Source organism: Papio anubis, chromosome 2, assembly GCF_008728515.1.
Source record: "Papio anubis isolate 15944 chromosome 2, Panubis1.0, whole genome shotgun sequence".
Lineage (NCBI taxonomy): Eukaryota > Metazoa > Chordata > Mammalia > Primates > Cercopithecidae > Papio > Papio anubis.
The window spans coordinates 108,218,750-108,236,788 of NC_044977.1; the positions used below are offsets into that span (position 1 = coordinate 108,218,750).

Genomic DNA, 18,039 nt, shown 5'->3' on the forward strand with positions numbered 1-18,039 from the left:
TGCAATATTGGGAGCTGTGCTTGGGAAATATTTATGCTAAATAATTATTCATTGTTTACTTGAAATTCAAGTTTAACTGGACATCCTGTATTTTATCTGGCAACCCTAGGTTGGGAGCCACTAGTCCATTTGCTTACATACTTCAGTTTGAGTTGAATCTCAATTTAGGCTATATATCAGGGCCCTGCTACTTTTGTTCATTTGCTGTTTAAAAGCTTAATGATATTTTCTACAGTGTCTGCATGCATCTCTTAAAGGTTCTGAAGTTTGAGCATACAACTGGTGTTAGATTGAAATAAATTAACTTATTTACAAATGTGTGGATAACTAACTCCTTTCTAACATTTTGTCCAATGTGTGCTACAAGAAAACCATTTCCAGGGGCAGGGAAAACTGTCTGGGGGCAGTGGAGAGCTACTCCCCTAACTGCTCAGCTCCAGTGAAACAATTGAGTTCCCAAGAATATTTGGTTATCAAAATAATTGTCTCAATTATTGTTTCAAGGGGTTGGAGGCTAGAGTCTCAGATACATATAACAGAACAATTTTTTGCTTATAGGAGTTTAAATAATAATAATACCATTTGAAAATTATAAGTATATTCTGTTTGATTAAATCAGACAAAAACAAATCTAATGTCTCTTTTTTTCCAGCTTTTGAAAACACATATTCAAGAGTCTTATCTCCCTTAGCACTCCTATTATGATTAACAAAGCACAATGTTGAGATAACACTCCTTTCCCCCCCACAGAATTGTAGCACAAATCATAACCATCATGATGAATCAAGACTGTGATGTCATTGAAGCAGCCAGGTTCTGATTATAGTATAGCCAAAGGAAGACAGTGCACTTCCTTCTGTTTAATTTACTTGATTGCGTCTCATTAATCCACTCATTCAGTCATTCAACACATATTTCCTGAGTGCATACTACATGCTAGGCACTATGCTAGTTGTGAGGCTGAATAAAACAGCCAGGACTCTGTCCTCATGGAGCTTTGCAGGTGTGCTAGAGCCAACCCCTACTGGCTGGTTGAAAGCCTATTTTTAAATTTTCAGGAACTTCATGAGCTTCAAAATTGGCAATGGTGAGAGTATTTATACACAGAAAATGGCAACCACAACAAATCAGGGCTTTCTATGCTGTTGTTTTGTTCTTCTGCCCACCTCTCCTTTTATTTAAATGAAGAGCTGGTTGCTGAACACTAATCAGCACAACACTGGGGTTACAGAGATGCTCCTGAACTCAGTCACCCTCCCTGCCTCTTGACCTCCACACCAGGATCCCACCGCACCAATACATTTTGCTTTTTACAAACAATAGCTTCTTGAAATGTTGAAGCAGTCAGACTATTATAAGATATTTTAGTTGACACATGTTATAAGTTGTTGGCCATATAAGCAAGCCCAAAGTAAAACTCCTAAAAGAAAATTTGCAATGTTAAAACATGTATTAGCTATTAATTTATTTAGCTATTAAGATAGGACTAACAATAGCACCTCCTTCATGGAGTATTGAGATTAAATTAGCTAATAGGTGTAAAGTGCGTTAGTAGAGAAGTGCCTGGCCCAGAGTAACACAGAGTAAGCATCATACAAGTCAAGACAAGGACTTGTCTGGGTTTAGGGTGCATAGTTTATGCAGATGAACTTTGTGCTGCTGATAGTGTGGAAGGTAGGAGGCAGGAAAACTTGAGCTGCATCTCTCAGCTTCATTCAATAGGCTAAAATGATCTCTTTAATTAAAAAGATCCTCAAAGGATTTTAGATCTGGGATCTTAACTGCAGGAAGAATGGCAAAACATTACGTCTTTAGAGTCAGGAGAAAGGCTGTACTTGCTTCTTTTTAATCATCTGATGGTATTAAGGCTTTTAATGAAAAACCCTATTTTTTTCCCCTCCCTTCTTTGTTCTCTCCTTAGCTTTCCTAAGTGAGTTAAGGCATTCTGAATATGCCACACCCTGGTTCCCTTATTCTGTAAGAAGACCACAGAAGAGAGAAGGAGCCCAGATGGCCCCAGGTGGGCCACTAATCCCAGGATTTTGAAATCTTGAGTCTGGTCTCTGGAAGAATTTCCCATTCTGTACAAAGATAAAAAGAATACACTGTTCCTTGTTCTGTTAACTTATTTTTATGAAACAGAAGGATTTTTTTTCTCCTTACTGAAGATAATTTTTACATGCAGATCCTATATGTATTTTGCTAGATATATGTCCAAGTACTTTTTCTTCTTCTTTTTTTGGGTGGTATTGTAAATGGTATTATTTTTTAATTTCAAATTCTAGTTTTCCATCGCTGGTATGTAGGAAAACAATGAGTTTTGTATATTGACCTTATATCCTGCAACCTTGCTAAACCTGGTTAGTAGTTCCAAGAATTTTTTAAAGATTCTTTGGAGTTTTCTACTTTAATAATTATGTCACCTGTGATAAAGACAGTTTACTTGTCCCTTTTTAATGTGTATACCTTCTATTTCTTTTTCTTATCTTACGGCACTGGCTGGGACCTTGAATAGGTTGGTGAAAGAGAGTATCTTTGTCTTGTTACTGATATCAGGGGAAAGCATGCTATCTCTTACTGTTAGGTATGTTTGCTGTAGGTTTCTCATTTATGCTATGCCCCCTGCCACCCCCCTACCTCTTTTTTTTTTGAAACAGGCTCTTACTCTGTCACCCAGGCTGGAGTACAGTGGCACCATCTTGGCTCACTGCAACCTCTGCCTCCCAGGTTCAGGAAATCCTCCTGCCTCAGCCTCCTGAGTGGCTGGGATTATAGGTGCCCGCCACCACACCTGGCTAATTTTTGTATTTTTAGTAGAGATGGGGTTTCACCATATTAGTCAGGCTGGTCTCGAACTCCCGACCTCAGGTGATCCACCCGCCTTGGCCTCCCAAAGTGCTGGGATTACAGGTGTGAGTCACTGTGCCCGGCACCTCTTTTCAAATTAAGAAAATCCCCTAGAGTTGTCATTCTTTGAGACCCATAGAATAGAAATGGTCTGTTTTAATCTGATCTATCAAGAGATATGATTTATGGTCATTCCTGTCAGGGTCGGGATGGTTTGGAGATGGTAGAGAGAAAGAACATTCCACCCCTGAACCCTATGGTAACTGTTCTCTGAGTCAGCTCTCTGCCGTCTGTGGCCTCCACACCTTGTCATGAAACCAGAGATCTCTAGCAGCTGCACTGGTGAAAGAGGCAGCAAGAGGTGGAGTGATTCTCTCGCCTTTAAATCTAAAGGGCTGCCACTTCTTACCTGTGTGAACTTGGATGAATCACAAAATTTCATTTCTAAAATCAGGACCTTGATTACATTGTAGGGACATGAAGATAGCCTGAAATGATAGTAACTCTAAAGTACTCTACAAATGTATCCTTTGGATGACAACTTATTAGAGGGCAGGATCCATGTCAGTGCATTTTAGTATTCCCTAAATCGTCTGGGGCACAGCAAATGCTTAATATGTATCTAATTATTGTGTTATTACATGTATTTGTCCCTCCAAGATCTCATTGTTTGCCCTTGGGCTGTGTGGGGAGTACTACAGAGCGGGTGTTACGGCAGGGGCTGTGTCAGAGTCTATGATTTCAAGCAAGTCACCAAAGCTCCCTAACCAGTAACTGGACTCTTTGGGTAACTAAGTGAGATGTCCCAGGTAAAGCTCTCTGCAAAATATCCGCCCTCTGTAAATGCTGAATTGATGCCAGCTGTTATTTTTACTTAGGTAAGATCTTTATTAGGGAACTAGGGAGGGAAAGCTGTGGGGTTTGGGGTTTATTTGCTTGTGATTATTTATTAGTATCTTCCTGAGGAAACTTTCTTCTTTGCTCATGGTTGACAACAGAGGGCAAAAATGAAGGCAAAATGTGGCCTAATGCTGCCAGTTGGCCGAAATTTTCATTTGTGCAGATTCTCTAGTTTTCTTCTTTTCCTAGTGTCCTCTAGCCCACTAGGTGACACTGTTTACTCATCTATGGTACTCCATTTAGGACTTTCCACAAATCATATTTAAAAGTAGATGTTTTGTTTGGGGTGCTGGGGAGGGGGAAAGCGTGTTGAGAAGGAAAATATAAATGAACCAGCAGTGGCTAAACTTTGAGGTACAATTAGGGGCCAATTGTCATCTATGGTTATGTGACATTATGGGCTAGTTTCAAACTATCTTTTAAGGAATTTTAAGAGCAACATGCAATTAGTTTCCAATTCTATTCCAAGAAATGAAGGAAAATTGACTTCCCCTTCCCAAGCCGTCACCAAACCAAAGGATAAAATAAACTGTTGTAGCTTTGAATGTAGAGTTGAGTAGATGCTCTTGAATGACTGTTTCCACCTCATTCTTCAATGATAGTTAATGAGGGCACAGACCACTAATAAGCAGTGGAAGCAGCTTCTAGGCTAAGCTTAAATTGGGCCTTCAAATCTAATCAAAATTAGTCACTGCTGAGAAGAAACCAAATGTGGTGTGTCCATTTGGATGTGGAGTTTGGAGAGGCCCTCCTTGTTTTCCAGGTCAGTTATGATTCCATTTCTGCATTGCTATATTGCTACACACTCACAGGAAGATGACATGTTTTTGGATCCCATCCAGTTCAAACTTGTGATGATTCTAAAATGACACATGTAACTTCTGGATAGAAAAAAAATAGAAAATGAATTTCTTGCCTTGCATTTCCAGGTTGTGAGCCACAGGAAGCGTGTCAACCATGTCAAACCAGAAGATCAAGAAATCAAAGATTCCATTCGCTTGCCTTAGAGTTTGAGGTCTGTTTTTTATTTATTCTTACCTCTTCATTGTCTATTATGACTTTAAAATTAACTTATTTATGCTGCTTCTGTTTATAAACTTAGATTGGGTTTTTTTTTTTTTTTTTTTGGTCCTTAGAAGTAACACAACTAAAATTCTCTAACAAATATTTCCCAGTTCAGAATTTTCCTAAAGCTTTCCTGGCCTCTCTGGCTAATGAGCTCCAATTTTCTTTGCTTTTCTGTGTGTCTACCAGCACGCACCACCTTGAGTTGGTGTGTGATAAACAGCTTAATATAGTCACAGTTTTGGCAGCTAACTTTTGGATGACTGTCACAAGGCCCCCCTAAAATTGGAATTAAACAGATTTAAAATGAACAGGCAAACTCCTGTGCTTGAGAAAAAAGGATATTTTCATATGTTGTGAGCAGTAGTTCCCCCAATGTCTTCTGTGTATTTATGCCCTGCTTTATTTAAGTAACAGCAATAACTTTAATCACTGTTAGCAGGAGCACTGTTAAATACTAAGCACCTCTCTCTGAAATGGGACTTCTTCCAGAAAAACTCTTTATGTGAAACCAACACTGTGTAATCAACAGTTGCATGAAGAAGTCTGGGGAGCAGACCAAGTAACAACAGCCTCTGTTCTCTACGCGTAGCAGAACGGTAGAGGCTGGAACATGCATTTTGTTGCTTGATTTGGTGTTTAGAGCACCCGGGGCATCTGGGATTTGCTCCCTCGAATCTCTACCTTGCAAGGTCCTCTGATGAAGAAAGGAGAGAGCAGAAAAAAAAAAAAAATGGAAGAGGAGGACAGAGAAACATTCAGGTCTGGCTTCAGTACATTTGAATTCTAGCTGTCTGGGGCATTCTCCCAAATATCGAATGCTAATTATGCTGAGTGTGTCCAATTGTGTCGTATTTTCGTAAATCAAACAAATGTTCCCAGGAGATAGGCGGGAGGCCACCAAACCCTATTCATTTATGATGCAACCTGAATTTAAAGCCAGCACCCTAGAGAGGATAGGTTACTGTGAGTTTATTTAATCTTCTGACATGTGCCTTGCACCTTCAATGTTACCCTGACATAAGGACTGCAGACTTTCACACAATGCTTTTATTTAAACAGTTAATATGCTACTAAGGATGGCCGTAACACCTTTTAGAGACATTGAGGATAAACAAATTGTTTTGAGGGACATAGGTTGTAGGGCTTTTCTCCGGGAAAGGAGAAATAGATCCTATTGCCACATCAGTCTTCCTAAAACACTTCTGAGAGCGTTTTCCCCTTGCTCTTCAAATCCTTCATGCTTTGCCCTTGTTTACTAAATGATGCCTAAACTCCACAGAGGCAAAGCGTTCCCAACCTGGTGCTCAGTGTCGCCTGTGTCTCACATGCTGACCAGATGGGACTCTGCCACGTTTCATGGATGGATGTCATGGATCTGACTCTCCCGGTCTTTGCTGGTGCCTGTCATTCCTAATTCCTCAGAGGCCCTCAGGGACTCTCCTCCCTAAAACCTATCTCTTAATCATTGAAATCCTGCTTGCCATTAAAGGACCAGTATAAATACCACCTTCTTCAAGACGTTCACCCTATTTCTTCTCTGTCTGCAGCTAGAAATAATTTTTCATTTTTCTTTACTTCGTCTTTTTTAATGGCACATGAATACTGCTTTGGTTGATAGGTATATCTGTATGTGGCATCTTTTCTACAAGACAACAAGCTCCCAGGAGATGGGGATTAGATAATCTGCATCTCCCTCAGATTTGCACAGCATCATGTACAGAATACGTGGTCATAAATATTTTTTGAGTAGATGAATGACATAAAACACACACTCTCTTGCTGGACTGATTTCAATGGTTGTGTCTAAGGGTCAATGATATAAAATAACAGAATCAAAAAATAAAGGAATTAGGAGTATATTTCTTTGTATAGGTTTTGCTTAAATGATCCTTTCAAGCATTTCCATTCTTTCAGATGTGCTTGACACACAGTGGGTGCTCAGTTGACCAGCTCACAGCTGGCTGAATGTAATATTAAACAAATTAGTTTCCGCAAGGAGGTAGAGAGTTTTTAATCAGACATCTTTGAATTTATAACTGGAGTTGAACTTGAGCTTATGAACAATTTTTCCAGGTTTACACAGAAACAAGAAAGCTTAAAAAACAGAATGAAATGAATCATTTCCATTTTTGATACACATGCACATTTTTGATGCACAAAGATAAGAAACATGTTTAAATGTCATATGAACTAGCATTTTTTAAGATCACTTATTGTATGCCAGGCACTCTGCTCATCAGTTTATATGCATTCTTTCATTTGACTTCTCAATAATTATTTATAATAAATAACAAAACTGAGTCTTAGAAAAGTTAAGTAGGTTGCTGAGAGACACATAGCTAGTAAGTGGCAGAACTAGAATTCAAATGCAGGTTGACTAACTCCAGCGTGTATGTCCTACCGCCTGTTTGTGCAAAGTTACATCCTTCCAGAAGAGAATGCAGTCTAGTGTCCCTTGTGCAGTGTTAGAAGTGGGAATTCTAATTCAGCTCAAACCTTCTCAGTGGCCTGTTTTACAGATGAAGGAATCAAGGCCCAGATAGGTTAAGTGAATTATTAGCATCACAGAGCTCGTGAGATCTGAGATTAGACTGTGGGCATCTGGACTCCCAGACTAGGAGATTCCTGTGAGAAGATGGTGCGTTATCACACAGGTTTGAATATACATGGATCTAGCCAGTTTCCCTTCAACATAAACCCTATGTGTAGTGAAAGACAGAGGTGGCTTAGTGAACCCTAGGATGGTGGTAGTACTGTCTGCTTTATAAAGGGGTCTGATTGCTTCTCTTTTCACTCATTGGCTAATCCAGTGACACTCATTTCAATGTGGCAACTATGTGATTTATTTATACTGATCTTTCCAGATCACTGACCAAGTCAACCAAGGGTGCCAAAGTTGACCATTCATGCACCGAAGACTGAGACATTCCCTATTTTTTGACTGACTTTGCTTTCTTATATGGCAAGCAGGGATTCAAGAGCTGGCCTGGGTGTCTGCTGAGTGTGAAGTGCCATTTGGAGGCCTTGCCTCTACTGGAGGACCACAAGTGTCTAAGATGTCCGCAATGAAAAGTCTCTTAGGGCTAAAGCATTTTTTTAGCTAAGGATGCTGAGATTGTGGAAACAAAATGAAATAAATGAGCAACAACAACAACAGTGAAGCATTTGGAATCAGAAATCTAAAGGACCAGTCTGCAAAGGGTCAGACCTTAGGGTGAGTGTTGAGTGTTGCTTCTTTCCCAGTTAAGCAGGTGATGGCCCTGCTTGTATTCCATAAGAGAGACTGACTATAAGCACTCAGGTTTCCAGATGTTGAGGCAGGATTTGAAGTCAGAAATGACTCTTAGTTCTGAGTGATCATGGAAAAGCAACTTAGTCTGTTTGGACCTCAGTTTCTTCATCTGTAAAATGCTACAAATCTGGGTTGGGAGGGCAGTGGGGTGCTGCGGAGATTAGATTAAATTGGACAATGCATCAGAAAGCTCTTGGTAAATTCAGCGGTATGTACCCACCTGTTTTACATTAATGACCAATTGATGAATTTAGGAGGTCTACATAAAAATGAAAATATACATTTTGGGAGAGCAAACAAATTCAGTTGTTTTTGCATTCACATTATCTTTTAAAAACATTAATTTCATGATAAAAATGACTCTGGGTGAATGTGAAGCAGGTAGGGGCATTTCTTTGACTGGGGTAGGTGGGAGGCAGGAGAATGAAGTCAGGAGCCAGAACCTTATTGAAGGGAGGTTGTGAACGGCTAACCCAGGTGAAGGCCATGGGGTGGGAGAAAAGGGAAGAGTAATAAGGGTGTCAATCACTTCACTGTTTGTCTCAGGGCTGTCTTTTTGCAGGTATCTGAGTTACTTCAGGTGGTCTTTCTCAGTCACTGGGCTTTTAAATTGCCAATATCAAAATTACTGTGGTGATGCAGCAACTTATAGATCTTACAGTTATCAGATAATAGAGCCTGGTATCCTCGTAGCAGGAGCATTGAGGAGAAATAAGACTGAAATAAATGTTAATGGACCTCTCTATCTTCCAATTGTGTTTCGCACACCTTCGACTTCTGTTTGGAGAGGTGAAGTTGAGTTATATTTTACGTTTTCAATTTCAGAGAGGAGCAAACCAAAAATTTTTTTTTGTTTGTTTGACACAGAGTCTCACTCTGCTGCCCAGGCTGGAGTGCAGTGGCGCAGTCTTGGCTCACTGCAACCTCCACCTCCCAAGTTCAAGCGATTCTCCTACCTCAGCCTCCCAAGTAGCTGGGACTACAGGCGTGTGCCACCATGCCCGGCTAATTTTTGCATTTTTAGTAGAGACGGGGTTTCACTGTGTTAGCTAGGATGGTTTTGATCTCCTGACCTCATGATCCACCCGCCTTGGCCTCCCAAAGTGCTGGGATTACAGGTGTGAGCCTCTGTGCCCAGCCAGAAAATCTAAATTTTTAGGGTGATTTTGTCTTTACATATAGGGTAACTCCCAACAGGAGACAGATGCAAATATCAGGTAATAGAAATCATTATGGTATTTATTCTGTATTTTATACCTTTTTTGACAAAGGATAAATTTGGAGTCTACAAAATCCTACAGCATCCATAAAATGTTTTCTATCCTCTATGCATATTTAAACCATCCTAAACAAAAATGAAGTTCTCCTCTCTCTGAGAGGAGATTCCCAGTGTCCCTTGAAAACCCTCTTCAATATTTTGCCGGTCTTCCCGCTGCATGTTTAGCCCCATTGGTGTTACTTTTTCCTTAATTGAAGATGGAGACTAGCTTATTGTCACACTTCCTGTGGTGACACTTTGTGTCATTGCATCCCTTTGTGTCACCATTGTCCCTCAATTAGTGCTTGGTGAACGAACGAATGAATGAAAAAGTACATGAATAAATGAATGATTTTCGCTTCTAATGTACTCCATTGGCATGTCTTCTTTTTAGTCAGAATAATTCTAGTACTTTCAAGTTTTATAAGGAATCTGCCTTCTTTTTGAACACCAAAACCTTTTGGTTGGCTCTTTACTTAATGCTCTCTATGTTTTTCATGTTCCTCTTTGGTTTGAAGTCTAGAATTGGAGACCAGTAAGGCCTATCAGGTAAAAATGTTAAAACTCTTAGTCATTTATAGACCGAAGTAAAAGCGTCATTCCTTTGACTCTGGCAAGCTATACTGTCAGGTCACAAGCTTATGAGCTTAAGTCTTAGAAATGTTTGAGTTGAAAGGGATTGAAGGAATGATTGTTAAGTGGTTTTGTTCTTTTGTTTTTGGTCTTGTCAGTTAGTTTGTTTTGATGTAATGATTAATTAATGTGGCTAAGGCAAAAGTCATTATCTCTTAGAAATACTCAAATATTTACAGATGAAATGTTATGATGTCTAGGGCTTGCTTTAAAAAAACAGCAGGAAAGGAGGGGCAAATTAAAGCAATAGGGTGGACAGATATAAAACGGTAGTACTGAAGGCTGGATTACTTATACTACTCTCACTACTTTTTAAAATAGGTTTTCTTTCTTTCTTTCTTTCTTTCTTTCTTTCTTTCTTTCTTTCTTTCTTTTCTTTCTTTCTTTCTCTTTCTGCTTCTTTTCGGCACCTCTATTTCTTTTTTCTTTTTTTTTTTTTTTTTTCAGAGTCGAGAACATTTATTTGTGTGCTATTTTCTTCTTATGTGCGACAGAATCTTTTTTTAAAGTAGGCCACGAAATCTCCAGATTCAAATATGTCCCTGGGCGTGGTCGGCTCCTGCAGTAGTCTTAGGAGCCTTGTATAAATGCTAGAGTTACTCATTTGGCGACATTAAACCCTAGGAAAGAAGATGCAACAAAGCAAGACTCCTTCCTCCATGGAATGTGCTGATTTCAGACGAGGCGGCAGCCAATGTGGAAAACGCTGGAATTTTTCCTTGGAACTGGACTGTGATGAGAGGTGCTTGCCATGAACATAGCTACTGTCTTTTCTTTGACCTTCCTTTCCAGTTTTTGAAGATAAAGCAAGAAACAATCTTCTCTGAAGATACTTGATAAAAATTCCCCCCCCAAAAACAAAAACACATGCTTCCATTTCATTGATAAAAATGAATGGGTCTAGTTCAGCAGGGGGAAGAGCTGATTGATGCGTTTGCCCCAATAGCCAGATATGCCCATCCCCTTGAGGATGCTCACTCTATTTTTGGTAGCATGGCAGGCCACTGAGAGGTGGAAAGGGTGCAAGAACCATGAGATCTCCTGGAAATGCTTCCCTGGGAAGGCAATTTCATGAATGAGGTCTTCCAAGCAAATGACACCAACCTTCCCCAGATGCTCCTCAATCACTGTGTTATCTGTCAGACGGATGGTCTTACTCTTGACCTGGGCTTGTCCACATTTCAAAGTGAGTTCCCGGTCACACAATTTGGAAATCCCCAGGTCACACAACGTTCCACTATATACAGCATTTTTAGGTTCTGGGGGGCGACTTTTACAAAGACACCACTAAAAATTTTCTTTAGGCGAAGTCTTGCAATGGTTCTCTGCACCAGTAAACTCACGCCATCAATCCTTTTGATGCTTACAACAAAGGCCTAGGAATGTTTATCTGGTGATTCCAAGGCGTGAGGTTTCACTTCTAGTCGTCTGAGACTCACCTTGTCACGTTTCTGCTGCCAGGAATCATATAGGAATAATTCTAGTCGCTTAAACCTGGCCCTTTTCCTTTCCTCTGCTCCTTCTTTGCCAAAAGTGCCTGCTTTGCCTGGATGGCTTTGGGGGCTTGATAAGACTTCCTCTTTTTCAGGAGATTTTCTGGAGCCAAAGGGATTTTTCTTTGCTCTTGGTCCCCCATCTTTCTAGTGTTGCAGCTACTCTAGATTTTTTCATAATACAAAGTTAAGAAAACTATATTTAGACAAACTTATTCTAGATGAGAAAAACCAAGACCCAAACATCACAAAGCTAACAAAACGGAGACTGGGACTAGAAGGCAAGTCCTCTGTCTCCCATTGACATTCTCTTTCTGGTAAACCATGTATCAGTTCAGCTTGTTGTGCTCTCCCTGTAGACTTAATTTTTGTCACCATCATCCTGGTAATAATAACTTCAACATGCAAAGGCCATTAACAATTCTAGTCTACTTCCAATCTAACTTTACCATCCCCTGTGATTTTAATAAGCATAAAAATTTCCCTACTCCAGGTAACTATCAAAAGAGAAAACAATGTTGATGTATCTCTTTGTTCTAGCATTCTTTGGAACCAAAATAAAGGATTGTTAGGGAAAAAAACCCAGACAAACATATGTGCAAGGAATTTCAAAAAAGGAATAGTCACTAAACATATTTAAACTTTTAAACAAGAAATTGCACACTGCAACAGAATCTAAATAATATCCCAGAAGTAATTACTAATTTAAGTGTGGAATGAAATGATAAAATGCTTTGATAGAGCTCTGGCCTGCGGAGTCTCTGTGATACATCCAGCATCTTGGCAGCCATCCAAGGCCCAGAGTGGCTTTGAGTTTGGAATGTTTATTTCATCAGGAGCCAGGACCACCTCAGGAAGTCACCTGTGCCCAGATCACTCAGGGTTACGTGGTTTTATTCATGTTCCCCTGGAAAAAGAAACAGTGAGCATTTCTTCCTTCGAAGGAAAGGAATAGGGGTTGGTCTGAAGAAGGGAGGAGAAGGAGAATTATGTGTGTATGGGTGGCTGAGAGTGGGTGTGGGAGGAAATAGTTGGGGAGTTTACTCATTCAGGTAACCCCAAGGTAAATACCGTGAAATGGTTAACAGCAAACTGTCAGAGTAGTGTAGCTGGAATACAAATGTGTTAGTAGGAAGCATTAAGTCAGGTGATTTACTCAGGTGAGGAGAAGTACTGCAGGGTGAGCCCTAACTAGGAAGTTGCCTTCCTGTTCAGAACCGGGGGAGATTATGAGTGAGATGGTTCTAAAACCAGTGAGTGCCATAAGGCAGAATTTCTAAACTAATGTGGAATTCAAATGGCACTCACTTCTTTAAATAGGTTTCAAAACGTTCTGGATTAGGTTTAAGACAGCTCCTTTAAGTGATTTGTATTTCATAGACAAGCCACAAGCATTCTGTCCATTTTTCCCCAATCAGAATTAATTCTCCCTCCTCATAAGATGCATGTCATCAGCATAAAATTATTCTCCTCCCCATACTTTTTTGATTGTGGCCCCCAATTCCCAAGGTGATTTAAAACTTATAAAAAGAGGTTCATATTAACGATGGATTTCAATTTTAAACAAGCTTCTCAGTGAGAACCAGTGTGACATGAAAGCATACTTCCAAGTGAATTGTGTATTCATTTAAAGTTTAGGAAAAAAATAAAAACAAACCCTGCTTTACTCCCACCCAGCGTGTAACTCCAGGTCACCACCCCTGGAACATTGTGCCTTTGAGCTTTGGACTGGATTTGCTTCTGAGGTTAAGAGAAGTGTGTGGCAGATGTTGGGAGGCAGTTGGGGGTGGGGGTGGGGAGCAGGGATGAAGGGGCTGCCAGATGTTGAGCGGGAGGGCGGAGTGTGAGGATAAAAGCCTGCCAGATGTCTGCAGTGCAGAATGTTAGGCACCTGCTTTCCATGATCTTCAGAGGATGATTTATATCACATAAGTAGGATCTCATAAAGGTTCCCCCCTCCCCAATAAATACAGAATTCAGGGCTCCAATAATGATCCTCTGCATGGTTTCTTGCCTGACAGTATGTCTTTTTAAAAATTCAAGTTGAGGGTTATGTGAATGAAAATAACACAATCAACCAATATACTCATTTGTAAATAAAAGGGGGGGCTGTACATTTAAATTTGTTGTTCTAAATTATAAAGACAATCACCTTTTATTTTCTATTTATTTTATCTTTCCAATAAGACATGATTTGCTCTTCTCTCTCCCCATGATGGATTTAATAGATTTATTCATCAAGTTTTCTAAATTTAGACACCAAACTGATGTTTTTCTCCCACTGCTTAATTTTATTCTTAGCAGCACTTACATAAAGCCAGGCAGTGAAAGATATGGCAAAACTACTGACTTGCTGTGATCTGGAATGCACTTATAGAATAAAATAATAATAATGAAGATTGATATACCAGAGAGACTTAATACCAAGTGTCCCTACTGAAATCTGTGCTGTGCTTTTGGTTTTTCCCCACAGTGCTTTTGGCCACATGTTTCCTGTGGTTTTTAGGGGTCTTGGTTTTCCTTGTGATGCCTGGACTAGACTCAGTTCTGAGAGCACAGATGAGCCATATAAAAGAAAATATGTGGATCTTATAATTTCCTTGCATTTTAGGAAACTTTAGTGTTTTCTAGGACTAGATTTGATTAAAACAGGTTAAATTTCACTCCTTGATCTTGTTTGAAAGCCTTTGAAATAATTGTATTTGCACTGTTGGTGGGAGTATAAATTATTTCAGTCATTGTGGAAGACAGTGTGGCAATTCCTCAGAGACCTAAAGACAGAAATACCATTTGATCCAGCAATCCCATTAGTGGGTATATACCCAAAGGAATATAAACTGTTCTATTATAAAGATACATGCACGCGTATATTCATTGCAGCACTATTCACAATAGCACAGACATGGAATCAACCTAAATGCCCATCAGTGGTAGACTAGATAAAGAAAATGTGGTACATAAATACCATGGAATACAATGCAGCCATAAAAAAACAAGATCACGTCCTTTGCAGGGATATAGATGGAGCTGGAGGCCATCATCCTTAGCAAACTCACACAGGAACAGAAAACCAAATACTGCATGTTCTCACTTATGAGTGGGAGCCAAATGATGAGAATACGTGAACACATAGAGGGAAGCAACACACACTGGGGCCTACTGGAAGTAAAGGGTGGGAGGAGGAAGAGGATCAGAAAAAATAACTAATGGATACTAGGTTTAATACCTGGGTGATGAAATAATCTTTACAACAAACCCCCATGACACACATTATTACCTAGGTAACAAACCTGCACATGTACCCCTGACCTTAAGTTAAAAAAAGAGAAATAATTGTATTTGGTGACTTGGAGGGTGAACTAAGAGATGGTAAGATTGAGAGAGAAGCTACATTTGTCCCAGTGGCCCCTCAATCTTCAGAAAGCTCAGGCTTGTCATTCTCCCTGCACCACAGTTGGCAGTGTTGATCATTGCTCCTCTAGGCTGCACTGGCATTCAAGCATTCAGTAAATAGTAATTGAGCACCTAGCAGGTACCACTCTGCTAAGTTCTGGGAATACAGTGCGGAAAGAGGTTTCTTTCCTCTTAAAACTCCAGTGCCCTGTGGAAGATAGACATTGAGCAGATAAGTGTTGAAATACTTATTCACAAGGGGTAAGCTCTAAAAGAGAAGTGAATAATGTGTGCTGTAAGAAAGATAACAGGGGGGACTTTGATAGATGTCATCAGATAACCATGGAATAGATTGCTTTATGACTTGGCAAATTGCTTCCTCATTTGGGATCATCAGATAGCCACTTGGTCAGGCCAGTCGGCTTTAAAATGTGATGGAATGCAAGCGTTTTGTCAGGTGGTACTTTCTTGTTTTCCAAGAAAACGAGAAAATCCTCTTCTAGCCTGTACTCTAGATTCTTCCAGGGCCAATTCCAGAGTTGAAACTCGTTTTTACTTATTACTTAGCCTGAATAGGCTCTGGATTTTGTTTTTCTAAATAAAAATTTAATTTTAGAATAGTTTTAGATGTACAGAAAAGTTGCGAAGATAGTACAGAGAGTTCCCATATACACCCCACCCTGTTTCCCCTGACATTTTATGTTAAAATGGTACGTTTGTCACAATTAATGAACTAATATGGATACACTATTATTAAGCAAAGTTCATGCTTTTATTTAGATTTCCTCAGGTTTCATCTACTGTTCCTTTTGCTCCAGAATCCTGTCCAGTTTAGTTTCCTTGACTTTGGCAGTTTCTCAGATTTTTCTTGTTTTTGATGACCTTGATGGTTTTTGAGAAGTACTGGTCAGGAATTTTGTAGGATGTCTCATTAAGGGAACCCTCAGAATTTTCTCATGATTAGACTGGGGTTACGAGGTTCTGGGAGGGAAACTACAGAGGTAAAGTGCCATTCTCATGACATCATATCAAGCGTACTTACTATCAACATTGCTTGTCATTATTGATGTTGACCTTAATTGCCTGGCTGAGGTAGTGTTTGTCAGGTTTCTCTGCTATAAAGTTACTCTTCCCCACCCCTTTTCATACTGTGCTTTTTGAAGGAAGTTACCATGTGCAGTCTGTACTTAAGGAGTTATATTTCACCTCCTTTAGGGTGGAGTATCCATACAAGCTATTTGGCAGTCTTCTGCATGGTAAACTTGTCTATTCTTCCTCATTTATTTCTTTAGTCAATCATTTATTTATATCAGTATTGACTCACGGATATTTATTTTATGCTTTGGGCTATAATCCAACACTATTTAACTTTGTGTCTCAAATTGTTCTACCTTTGGCTGGAAGCTCTTTCAGTTGGCTCTCATGCCCCTTAGACATAACTGTATCTGTGTGTGTTTGTATGTGTGTGTGTCTTCTTCAAAACTTTTTTTTCTCCAGTACTTCCTTACCTTTTGGCCCTACAAGATGGTCCAGGCTGACCTTGTATTTTTCCTGCTATAGTTCTAGAATCAGCCATTTCTCCTGTTTTTTAGAGAATGGTACTGGGAGCCAGGATCTGTGTAGTTCTGCTGGTTTGTTTTTCACGCTATAAATTGCCTATGAAATAGTCTGGACAGGAATGTGGGGTGGAGAAGGAAGTCTGAGCTTCAGAGTCAGGCCTGATATCTATTTCCCATATTTCCCACTTACTAACTGCAGAGCCCTGAACAAATAATGTAACCTCTCAGAATCTCACCTTTCTCTTCTATAAAATGGGCAAATTATTTACCTCATGTGATTATTGTGAGAATAAGAAAAAGGATTTATAATGGGCCTGACACAGAGCATCTGTTCAAAAAGTCATTTCTATGGAGCAGGGTAGGTCCATATGGGTGTCCCCCCCGGAGTTGGCTGAACACCAAGGAAAATAGATGTTTAATTTTTTAAATTACATAAACAAAACCATATTATCCATGAAGGAAATAAAAAAGAGGATGTTTTACTTACAATCCTACTACCCTAACACATGTTCCCTTTTAGTCCCTGTCAGTATGTACTTATTTAGAAAATATTTTCATCACGTTGTATATAATAAGAGAAATAACATTTTACCATAATGTATATGGTAATAATAAAATAGCCCCCCTTATTAGATGCTTATCCTGTATTCAACTTTTACGTGGATTGTTACAATTTCCATTTTATGGCTGAGAAAACTGAGGTACAAATAGGTTGACTACGTTTCCAGAAGATACACAGCCAAGGACAGGGGAAGACAGGATTTGAACTGAGATCTGTCTGATGCCAGAGTTGGAATCTTTAATCATTGTTACATTTTCTCCTTTATGTAGACACCCCCACCCTCCAGTCATATGTTCATACACAGGCATACATATTAATTTCTTTCTTTTTTCTTGTCTTTTTTTTTTTTTTTTTGAGACAGAGTCTTGCTCTGTCACCCAGGCTGGAGTGCAGTGGCCCTATCTTGGCTCACTGCAACCTCTGCCTCCCAGGTTCAAGCAATTCTCCTGCCTCAGCCTCCCGAGTAGCTGGGATTACAGGTGCCCGCCACTGTGCCTGGCTAATTTTTGCATTTTTAGTGGAGACAGGGTTTCATCATCTTGGCCAGGCTGGTCTCGAACTCCTGACCTTGTGATCTGCCCGCCTCAGCCTCCCAAAGTGCTGGGATTACAGGCATGAGCCACTGTGCCCGGCCCATATTAATTTCTTTATGTCACATATGCTATCTACCATGCTAGAGGCATTAGATGATGTTGGTTTTAAAAAGATGAGTTGCTTACATCCCCCACCTTTTTTTAAAAGGTGTTTAGGATTTTATAGGGGATATTACACATAAAGAGGGTTGCAGTGCAGTTCTTCCAGAGCTATACAGATTTTGGAGTTTTGAAAAAAGAATGCTTATATTTGCCCAGTGACACCAGAGAGAGTTTGATGGAAGAGGTGACATTTGAACTGAGACTTGAAGGATTGGCCAGATTTAAATGGGTAGGTTTGTGGATAGTAGGGGCATTTCAGTCAAATGAAATAGTAAGCATAAAATTGGATAGGCTTATGATAGACTAGATCACTAAACAGCAGATATTCATCTTATTTTC

The 18,039-nt window shown here is 39.7% G+C and overlaps 1 pseudogene; it reads right to left on the reverse strand.

Moving 5' to 3' along the window:
- Positions 1–10,898: 10,898 nt before the first annotated feature.
- Positions 10,899–11,655, reverse strand: LOC116273793 (annotated as a pseudogene).
- Between the last annotated feature and the right edge of the window lie 6,384 nt (positions 11,656–18,039).